Source organism: Macrobrachium rosenbergii, chromosome 7, assembly GCF_040412425.1.
Source record: "Macrobrachium rosenbergii isolate ZJJX-2024 chromosome 7, ASM4041242v1, whole genome shotgun sequence".
Taxonomy (NCBI): Eukaryota; Metazoa; Arthropoda; class Malacostraca; order Decapoda; family Palaemonidae; genus Macrobrachium; species Macrobrachium rosenbergii.
Window position 1 is genome coordinate 2,377,501 of NC_089747.1, and position 12,500 is coordinate 2,390,000.

Genomic DNA, 12,500 nt, shown 5'->3' on the forward strand with positions numbered 1-12,500 from the left:
AAGAATGTTAGTTGTTGTATTTTTAAAATGTTACGTTGTTATATTTTAACAATGTTAATCACAAATTTGTAATACGATGTTATATTAAAAAACAAAAGAATTTATATATACTTCGTGAACGTTTCATTTTAACAATGCTAAGTGTCGTTTCAACACTGTTAAATTATATTTTAACAATGTTACGTTACGTTTCAACAATGTCAAGTTATATTCTAACAATGTTGAGTAACATTTCGACAATGTTAAGTTGCATTTTAACAATTTTACTTTAAATTTTAACAACATTAAATTATATTTTAACTACGTTAAGCTTCATTTTAACATGTTAAGTTATATTTTAACATCGTTAATTAACAAACAGGTAACACGATGATATATTTGAATATAAGACTCAAGATTAACCAAACAAAAACTTCTTTCAGTTTTCTTCTGATGGAAAGAGAAACCCACAAGATTCCTGTGTATAAATTGTTTACTTGTAAATATTTACATATTATGTGCTTCGTGAGAGTCATATTTTACCAACGTTCGTTATTTTAAACAATGTCAAATTATATTTTATCAATGTTAATAACAAAATTCGTAATACAATGATTTATTAAAAAGCCTTGATATATACTTAGTGAAAGTTATGTTATAACAATGCTGAATTATAATTTAACAATGTTAAATTATACATTAACAATGTTAATCACAAAATTCGCAATACAATGATTCATTAAAAAGACGATTTATACTTACTGAGAGTCATATTTTAACAATGCTGAATTATAATTTAACAATGTTAACTTATATATTAACAACGTTAATCACAAAATTCGCAATACAATGATTTATTAAAAACTCTTAATATATACTTAGTGAAAGTCATATTTTAACAATGCTGGATGATAATTGAACAACGTCAATTTGTATATTAACAATGTTAATCACAAAATTCGTAATACAAAGTCATTAAAAAGACTTGATATATACTCAGTGAAAGTCATATTTTAACAATGTCAGATATTTTTAACAATGTTAAATTATATTTAAGCAATGTTAAATTATATTTTTAACAATGTTAAGTTATTTTTAACAATGTTAAATTGTATTTTAACAACGTTAATCTCAAAACAGGCAATACGATGATTAATCCCGCACCACACCACCGTAAAAAGCCTCTAAACAAAGATTGAAAAGGTACTCTAAAGGTACACAGTAATGAAGAATCATTAACAGCACATCCTGTGTCGAGTACATTATGCCCGAACTTTAAAAAAAAAAAAGGTCCTTTATATCCTACGCAGGATAGTTCCTGTTTTAGGGACGCCGGTCTTAAAAATTCATAAAAGTCTGGGATAGAGGAAGATATACGACTGCTATGGAGTAATAGGCCTACAGTATCATGAATTATTACTGGGACATATTAACGTGTATAGAGAATTATTATTATTATTATTGGAGAAGCAAATCCACACTTATGTATGTGTACACAGATTTAAAGATAAATCAATATAGATAGCTTTCGGGAACTTGTTCGGTTCCCGAAAGCTATCTGTATTGATTTATCTTTAAATATATGTACATATACATAACTGTGGATTTGCTTCTCCATTTTAAGACTCATGCTACTATGAGTATTTTTTAATTATTATTATTATTATTATTATTATTATTATTATTATTATTATTATTATTATTATTGATTATTATTGAACATAAACAAACATAGTGAAATATTATTATTATTTTTGATAATAATAATAATAATAATAATAATAATAATAATAATAATAATAATAATAATAATAATTACGACATAGACATCATAAACAAATACACAGACAGGTTATTATTATTATTATTATTATTATTATTATTATTATTATTATTATTATTATTATTATTATTATTATTATTCAGTCTGAAGACCATTTATTCGAAAAAGAATCTTCCAAAAATTACGATTCCCGATGCAAAAGTAGAGAAAGTAAAGAGCAGAAACAAAACATAAATCATAAAAAAAAAAAAAAAAAAAAATAGCAAATTTATTCTTTGTATACATAATCCCCTGTAAAATTACGTCCATTCTTCATGCACCTTAATGACAACCACATTAATAAGCTTTGTATGAAGACCGTCGGGAAATAACATCGCAAGCTTTTGTGCAGTGTCCGCCTGGGAAATAAATGGAGCGACTAAGTGGCAATGAGGGGAGCTGTTGCAAAGGAAGAGAGTCCAAAAACTACTACTAATACTGCTACCACTCATGTTCACTAGTGTTGAGCTGAAGGCTTAAGACTTTCCAACAGGAAGCGGTTACTGGAATAAAGAAAGCTGAGAGAGAGAGAGAGAGAGAGAGAGAGAGAGAGAGAGAGAGAGAGAGAGAGAGAGAGAGAAACTCAAAATTCATTGTAAATAGAAATTAAGCGAATATTAAGTCTAAACTGACAAAGAAAAATAGAATTTATGAAATGAAAAATAACGCGCCAATTACTGGAATCAAGGAAAGAGAGAGAGAGAGAGAGAGAGAGAGAGAGAGAGAGAGAGAGAGAGAGAGAGAGAGAGAGAGAGAGAAACCTATTACTCAATAGAAATGAAAGAAAATCAAGCGAGTATTCAGTATGAATCGTCAAAGACGAATAATATTTACGAACTGGAAATATTCCACCCTTTTCATCAGAAGTCTATCGAGCAATATGGATCATGTGATCTTTCATAAAATTTGATAAAAAAAAATCAGAAGCCCCCAATTTACGAGAAAGAGAGAGGATGTTTAATATCATTAAAATCAGTCAGAGCGGGAGGGTAATTGATTGATTGAAGTTAAAAGGATTTTTGAAAGGGAACTGAAATAAAAAAAAAAATTGAGACTAGAAGTTACAGAACTTAATTATATTTCGGCTTCTCTTCTTTAACAATATTCCAGAGGTCAGGACTGACAGGTGGAATATACCACCGAAGGAGTGAGAATGAACAGGAGAGAGAGAGAGAGAGAGAGAGAGAGAGAGAGAGAGAGAGAGAGAGAGAGAGAGAGAGAGAGAGAGAGAGAGAGAGAGATTTTCTCAAATCTCTCTTAATCAAAATATTGACAATCTTCTTTTTCTTTTTGTGATGAATGGAATCATTTAACAGAGAGAGAGAGAGAGAGAGAGAGAGAGAGAGAGAGAGAGAGAGAGAGAGAGAGAGAGAGAGAGAGAGAGAGAAATTTATTTTCTCCGATCCCTCTTATTTAACTCAAAATACTTACAAGTTTCTTTTTCTTTTTGTGATAAATGGATTAATTTAAGACAGAGAGAGAGAGAGAGAGAGAGAGAGAGAGAGAGAGAGAGAGAGAGAGAGAGAGAGAGAGAGAGGGTTTTGGGGGTGAGAAAAGAAACACGGTTGGTTGGACCCTCCTAAAATGCATGAATTTATCGTTGAGGTAACTTGAGAAGTTTAGTGAGGAAGTTGATGACGAGAGAGAGAGAGAGAGAGAGAGAGAGAGAGAGAGAGAGAGAGAGAGAGAGAGAGAGAGAGAGAGAGAGAAATTTATTTTCTCAAATCCCTCTTATTTAACTCAAAATACTAACAAGCTTCTTTTTCTTTTTGTGATAAATGGAACAATTTAAGAGAGAGAGAGAGAGAGAGAGAGAGAGAGAGAGAGAGAGATTTATTTCCTCAAATCCCTCTGATTTAACTCAAAAAGACTGGCAAGTTTCTTTTTCTTTGTGTGATAAATGGAATAATTTAAGAGAGAGAGAGAGAGAGAGAGAGAGAGAGAGAGAGAGAGAGAGAGAGAGAGAGAGAGAGAATCGGTAAATCGGTAGACAACACACATCATTTAGCTGGGACAAGTCCAGATGTCAACGCTAGGCTTTTAACACCCTACTGTGAAGCCCCATGTAGGCCTAGGGTCGACTGTATATGAACGAGCTAACTAATCGGGAACTTTCTTTACCATTTTCTATAAAGATTTAAGACAATATATCCTACATTTGGCAACCCTGAATACCTAACGTTGCCTATGAAAGTCATAACTCAATTCCGTGCCCCGCCCACCCCAAAAAATTTGACCTTTTTAAGCCGTAATCCCCTGTAACTTGTTTATAGCTGGGAAGTTAGAGCGAGTTACCACAGGGTACAGTGGCAACTTTGTTCAGACTAAGAATCAGAGCGGAAAGTGGGAGAAGAAGTTGGAAATTGGATAATAGTTGTTAACGTTTTTGTTTGGTTTGCCTGTTTGTCCGTCTTTCTGTCTGTCTGTCAGTACATCTGTCTGTCTTTGTCTGTATGTGGTGTGGATTAGAGTCTGGGTCTACATTCCGGATTTCTGTATAGCTTCATAAATTGGTTTTGTCGGTGATTTGCGTCTGATGACAGGTTTCTTCCACAGGTTTTAGGGTTTCAATTACAAAAATAACTTTGTACCAATGAAAGAAAATGTATACAATGTTCAAGATCTGTGGATAACTATAGCAACTATAGAATAGCAACGTGGTACTTAGTACTATCAGCAGCCGTAGACTCATGAAAGAAAACGAGAATCACTCAAGAGTATCTGGGTAAACTACACTAATAGCAAACTTTGTACCCACGAAAGAAAGCATAAATGAACGAAATGAAGCATAAATGAAGAAAAGGAAACTTAAACGAAGGAAAGGAAACGTAAACGAATGAAACTCACAGCGGAGCCATATAGCGCCCTCTAACGAAAAACGATGCCAATTCAGGCTCCAACCCCTCAAGGGGTCGATACTCCCAGAACTTCTGAGTGTGGTGGGGCCTCTGTGCTGACCGAGGCTTTTGAAAAGCCACACTTTCTTTTAATGGGTTTTCTGCTGCTGATAAGTGTGGAATGGGGCGACTTCTCTCTCTCTCTCTCTCTCTCTCTCTCTCTCTCTCTCTCTCTCTCTCTCTCTCTCTCTTCTCTAGAGTATCGAGGCCAATAGACCAGTGATATAAGAAGTCCCAGCTACTCCCCGGAGTTTATCGAGGTCAAGAGACCATTGATATAAGAAGTTCCAGCTATTTGGCTCTCTCTCTCTCTCTCTCTCTCTCAAGAGAATAGCATAGGAAATTCCAGCTATATGGCTCTCTGTCTCTCTCTGTCTGTCTCTCTCTCTCAAGAGACCATTAATATAGGAAATTCCAGCTATATGGCTCTCTCTCTCTCTCTCTCTCTCTCTCTCTCTCTCTCTCTCTCAAGAGACCATTAATATAGGAAATTCCAGCTATATGGCTCTCTCTCTCTCTCTCTCTCTCTCTCTCTCTCTCTCTCTCTCTCTCTCCATACAGACAATTGATATAAGAACTTCCAGTTCTCTTTCCCAGAGACCACTAATATACAGTACGCAGTTCTAGGACTGATTGATAATTTAACAATTTGGGATAAACTTGCTAACAGAGCAGTCGTTCATATATGTGTTTATGTACTGCAATAACGTTGATGATAAAGTACACACACACACACACACACACACACACACACAGAAACTGTCAAAATGCAATATTTACACAGATAGACATCACTGTAACGTTGAGTACATTACTGATCAAAACAAGACAAAAATAAATAAGAATAATTACGCCAATCATTTCCATAGAAGAAACAGGAACAAATGACTTTCTAAATTCCCCACATTCACCGTAAACCCTTCACTTTTCTTCAAAGGAAAAACATAACCTACTCTATGTGAAAAAAAATTAAAAGAAAGGACATTACGGAGGCTACCAAAGACTGAAAAGGGTGTACTTAAATGCTCTTATGAATAATACTGAGTAATTGGGTAATCTGCCCTCACAGTTGGGGGCCATTGAAGAAATAAAAGAATTTACTTTCAGGTTCAGGAAACCATTTTTATTTTCACGAGCATCGTTTTCATAAAAGTCTGGGAATCTAGGGCCCTTTACTGATGAATGAGGTCTCTCTCTCTCTCTCTCTCTCTCTCTCTCTCTCTCTCTTTACCTTGTTTAAGGCTTCTTTGAACTATCTAATTGGAACACACACATATGTATACATATATATATATATATATATATATATATACTGTATATATATATATATATATATATATATATATATATATACATATATATATATACATAAAATATAATAATATATATATATATATATATATATATATAGATATATCACACACACAAAAATCTAATAATCACTTCCTCTTCAGATATTCCTTTTGTATCATATGCAATACACTCTTTCACATTTCACAGAGTAAAACCTCCAATTTTAAGAACTACTGGGAATGCTTGCTCAGATGCGCAATTAAAAAAAATAAAACTTATATTCCTAACGAATGTAAATTCTGCTGAAACGAGCGTGAAGATTAATTGAACACACTCACCCCCACCCCACACACACAACGAAAACGATAGCAAGGAAAACTGGAAACTGGTTTTATTCTACCACCTTATTTTTCTCTTCCATTTGCAAACACCTATCCGTCTGCCTCGCCTTTCCACACGGCACCCTGGGCGCGAGTTACGCAGGCGAAATGCAAGGCAATATATTTCCCTTTAACCCCTTCAAAAAAAAAAGAAAGCTGATACCAGTTCCGGTAACTTCCGAAAACAACGAGACACCAGAAGGCACAGAGCAAGAAGTGAAGCACTGTCATAAATTACAGGAAATGGCATAAATTACGGGGAATAACACTCAGCTAGCGGATGATAAATCTGGTGGAAGAGAGAAGAGGAGAGGGTGGAAATGAGTTTTTGTAAGTTACAAAGGAATGAGTAATGACGACGCCTGAAGATATGAGACACCGGGGGAGAAGAGGGTCTGGGAAGACGCCAATCGCCGCCAAGGTTAGGTTATTTCAAAACAACCCTCAATGGATTCACTGACCACATTTTGTTCAAATTTCGATCAGATGTCGCCAATGACGAGGCCTACCTATGGTAAATTCACTGACCATGGCCAGATTTTGTTCAAATTTCAATCAAATGTCGCCAATGACGAGGCCTACCTATGGTAAAATTTCAGGACAAATCGACAGATAATAAGCACAGTGACAAACAAATAATAACAAGTAAAATATGCGTCGACGTTTCTTCGGCGCAATCGAGTTTTCTGTACAGCGTATAATCAAGGCCACCGAAAATAGATCTATCTATCTGTGGTCTCGGTATAATGCTATATGAGCCGCGCCCCATGAAACTTTACTACGACCCGGTGGTGGCCTATCCAATATCGTTGCCAGAAGCACGATTATGACTAACTTTAACCTTAAATAAAATAAAAACTACTGAGGCTAGAGGGCTGCAATTTGGTATGTTTGGTGATTGGAGGGTGGATAATCAGCATACCAATTTGCAGCCCTCTAGCCTCAGCAGTTTTTAAGACTTGAGGAGGACAGAAAAAGGACAGAAAAAGTGCGGACAGAAAAAGTGCGGAAAAAGGACAGAAAAAGTGCGGACGGACAGAAAAAGTTTGTTTGCTTTTACAGAAAACTAGAGAGAAAAAAAAAAACAGTTAGTGAGAACATAAAAAAATGCTAAGACCCCCCCCAGGATTTAAATGACTGATTGATTGATTTCCGGACCCTGGCGTCGCAAACAACTGAATAATTTCTTTTAATAAATAGTTAACCAGACAAGAAAAAAAAAAAATAAGACCCTCCAAGCAGCTAACTGATTGATTTATTGATTTCTGCGCACTGGCGTGACAACAACTGACCAATTTCTTTAACTTTCTCCAATCTTCGTCTCTCATTGAAGGATGAAATATCCTGCAGGTATTTTTGGTGGCACGAATATAATAATAGTAATAATAATTATAATAATAATATTATTAATATATTTCATGAAATAATGAATATATTATATAAGAATATTAATCATTATTATGATACTAATAACAATATAATAGAAATAATAATTAATCAAGGCTATATCAAATAAAAAAATAATAATAACAGATAAATAAATGCTGTATTATATCAAACAATAAATAAATAAAATGCTGTAATACGTGAAATAATAATAATAATAATAATAATAATAATAATAATAATAATAATAATAATAATAATAATACTGATATAAATGAACAATAAATAACTAAATAAATAGATATATAAATAAAGGAACGAATTGATAAATAAATAGATAAATACAAAATCAATAATTGATTTTGTATTTATTTATTTTTATTCATTTATATTAGTAGTATATTATTATCATTTCACGCGTTGCAGCATTTATTTATCTATTATTATTATTATTATTATTATTATTATTATTATTATGATAATTAACTTTATTATTATTATTATTATTATTATTGTTATTATTATTATTATTATTATAAATAATGATTAATATTCATATATTTCATTTTTATTGTTTCATGTGATAAATTAAAATATAATAGTATAATCATTATTATTATTATTATTATTATTATTATTATTATTATTATTATTATTATTATTATTATATTGGTTCCACCAATTCTGTATCACACGAACTGAAGCGAAACACACGAGACGGGAGAAATCCATTTCCCAGAATCTGCAATTCTGTTCCGCACCTTTGATTAACGGCCCAATCGAGCACCAAGCGGGGCCAACAAAAAAAAAAGAGAGAGAGAGAAATATATATACGAACGGTTTGACAAGTGAAAATTAATACAATTTTTTCCCCTCCCTCGGAGACAAGTGATAAAGAGAAGGATTTATCTTTTACGAAAGAGAGGAGATAGAAAAATGGGGCTGAAATATTATGGTATATTTTGTAAGGGGTATTAGTTTGTGGATGTAGAATTATGGGTGTTATGTTGGTAGCATTTGGATAGGTGTATTGTATACTCGTGTGTGTATGTGTGTTTACATGCGCGTGCGCACATATACACACACACACACACACACACACACACATATATATATATATATATATATATATATATATATATATATATATATATATATATATATATATATATATTTTTTTTTTTCTGACTCACATCAGGATCGAACCCAGGTCTTTCAATTGAAAGACGAGACCGTTGCCAACCAAGCCACACAAGTCCTAAAAGAAGTTGGAACCTGAGTACCACTGTACCTAAGGAATTACCTGGGTTCTTCGATCCTGATGTGAGTCAGAAATTTATTTCTGTTCCACACGTAATTGAGTGTTGATTATTCCTATATATACATATATATATATACAAATTCTCTATCTCTCTCTCTCTCCCTCTATCTATCTATTTATCGATCTATCTATATATTTATAATATTGCAGCTGCCAATATTACCGTTACCTAACATTGTAAAACACTAACCATAAAATCCATCTGTACCTTATCAAAACTATTATTATATTTTTTAACGTTCCTCCTTTGACAACTGAATTAATAATAACCAATGTACAATAAAAAAAGAAGAAAATAAACGCGAACATTCAATAATAAAATATAATTTTGTCTGCGTTCCCCTAGATAATGACAAAGGGAGAGCTGGTAATTTGCCTATTCAGATAGAATAATAAAGAAAGGGAATTTATTTTACAATAACTACTTAATTAATATGAAATGATGAAATACAGAAGGGCGGGTTGATTAGTTTCAAGTTGTTCATTACTGCTATTTGAACGCTTTTACTGTCATGGCGTCATTCGTCATTGTTTTTTTCGAATGATAATCTTTGTCAGTTATGAAACAATAAAAATAAATCAGAGTGAAATAAAGAATATCGTTTTTTACTATTTTTTTGAATTTCGGAAGTAAATGTACAAATATACAAATATACATACACACATATATATATGTGTGTGTGTTTGTATGTGTATGTGTACTGTATATATATATATATACACACACACACACACACACATATATATATATACTATATACACATATATATATATATATATATATATATATCCATATGTAATCCATGTATTTTCCATCAACAATTACACTAGTTGTTTTGTCATTTGGTAAATGTGCTTTTTCGTTCAAGGGCAGCGTTGCCAACAGCTCCTCGTTCGCTAAATATAGCGATTTTACTGGCTACAAAAGCATTGCCAACTATTACATACTTGCTAAACGTCAGGGATATTAGCTATTACATTGTCGAGTTGCCAGATGTCTTCTTAATTAGTCGTTATGTGTATCGAACTTCATGAGAGAAGCCACTTTACAAGAAATGAGTTTCCGCTTTCAGTAATCACTGGCTTTCACTTGTAAACACACTGTAAGTTGCATAATTATTCTTTTATATAATGCTTAATTTTTTTTAATTTACATATATCTTCCGCCTACTGTGGTGGAGATTAATATTTTTTCGTTTGCTATATATTTTTGAAAAATTGTATTTTGGAACCTACGGTCCTAAACTTAGTGTCCATCCCCAAAAAATAAAAATAAAAAAAAATGTTAAAAAAGGCTGCATTAGATCCTACAGTCCGAAGCCTTGATATCCAGAAAAATAAAAATAAAAAGCTTTTTTAAGGACTATACAAAAAATAAAAAATAAAAACTGTGCCGGAAGGTTTTTCGAAAATGTTCATTTTGAGAAACTTTCATAGAGAGTGATTTTTCTTCCCCGATAAATCTCACCTTCTCCTTCGTCAGCGTTATTGGGAGGTGGGGGGGGGCGGCGCCCCTCGAACGTGAGGAGGATGTTGAACAATCGGTTTGCCCTTACAGAAGGCTATTGATTTCCTTTATGATTTAGTCTCTTTTTTTTTTTAATTAAAAAAAAAGTGAATGGGACAACTACCAGAGAATGGTCAGTTAGAGCTGAAAAATAATCAGTGGAGTGCGTTTATTTTTCAGAATTTTTTGGGAGCCATTTCGTTACGACACCAAATTCTGAATTGTCCGTTTTTTCGTCCACCCCTCCTTCAGGTGTGGGCCTGCCTGATTGCCCTAATGGTCGTAAGCAGCGCTGCCCTCTGGGCGTTTGTGAGGGCCGAGTCTGAGATGGACGGAAGTGGTGGGACGTCAAAATCGTTGCCCTCGGGTCTTCAACACGAGGAGGAGAAGAAGAAGAAGAAGAGTCAGGGCAGCGTGTTTACATATTTCATGATGATGTACATGATCCTTGTGTTGCAAGGTATGTAGGTTCTTCGAGAGGCGAATGTATAGGAAAGTAAATAGAGAGATGAGATCATAAATAGTTACATGAAGTTTTATATAAGATGATAAATAGGTACATGGATTTTTAGATGAATTGATAAATAGTTACATGAAATTTTAGATGAATTGATAAATAGTTGCATAAAATTCTAGATAAATTGATAAATGGTTACATGAATTTTTAGATTAATTGATGAATAGTGACATAAATTCTCAGATAAATTGATAAATAGTTACATGAGTTTTTAGATTAATTGATGAATAGTTGCATAAATTCTTAGATGAATTGATACATAGTTACACGAATTTTTAGATGAACTGATAAATAGTTACATGAAATTTTAGATGAAATGATAAATAGTTACATGAATTTTTAGATAAGTTGATAAATAGTTACATGAATTTTTAGGTAAACTGATAAATAGTTACATGAATTTTTTGATAAATTGATAAATAGCTACATGAATTTTTAGATATACTGACGAATAGTTACATGAAATTTTAGATATATTGATAACTTTATATAGTATTTTAGATAAACTGACAAATAGTTACATGAATTTCTATCACATACACCGTGACATTTTTGTAATCAGGATGTACAGGAAGACAGAAAGATAGATAGATAAATAAATAAATGAAAATTTAGTATATACACCGTAACATTTTTGAAAGATAGTGATTGAAAGACAAACTGATAAATAAATACATGAATTTTTATCGTATACACCGTGACATATTTATACCCACAAACATGAAGCTACGAATAATGCCATTTCCAATCCAATATTCGCTCTACTTCGTAAACATCACCGAAGGGGAATTATAATTGATGAACGATTCGGTTCATGGGAGATTCGAACGCCTGACAGTACGCATCGACGACTTCCCGTGACAACCGAACGGTTACAGAGTCTCCCAGGTACCAAAAATCGTTCATCAGTTACAATTCCCCTTCGGTGACATTCCCGAAGTTGAGCGAACTGAATATTAAACGACAATTGTAGCTTACTATCTGTGAATAAACAGCTATATGTTATGAATCTATCGATTGATTGATTTGTGGTTCCTAAAACTGGAGTCACAACGCTGTATACTATAGTGTCTGCATCATAATATATACTGCCTGTATCAGCAAAATAGACATCAACATTACCTTTAGAAGCAGACCTTTTACCTATAATATGAATATCTTTATAAGTTACCTTCTCTATATCAAGAGAGTATAATTTATATACCTCTAAATCTATATGTCTTTCTCATAGCACCTTCCGATAATTCAATCTTCTTCAGGAGATTATCAATTCTCGAGTCAACTTCCAACGATTCAATTTCGTTGTAAGATTACCAATTTTTAGGCCAACGTCCCAGGGAAAAATATGCCGAGTCACAAAATGCCCTTTCTCGACAACTTTTTCAAGCTCAGCCGAGG

At 33.0% G+C, this 12,500-nt stretch overlaps 1 protein-coding gene across 1 annotated transcript in view; it reads right to left on the bottom strand.

The window, feature by feature from the left end:
* LOC136840009 (TIP41-like protein) overlaps nt 1-12,500 on the bottom strand; it is a 164,203-nt gene that overhangs the window by 93,647 nt on the left and 58,056 nt on the right. The gene's annotated exons all lie outside the window — the stretch shown is intronic.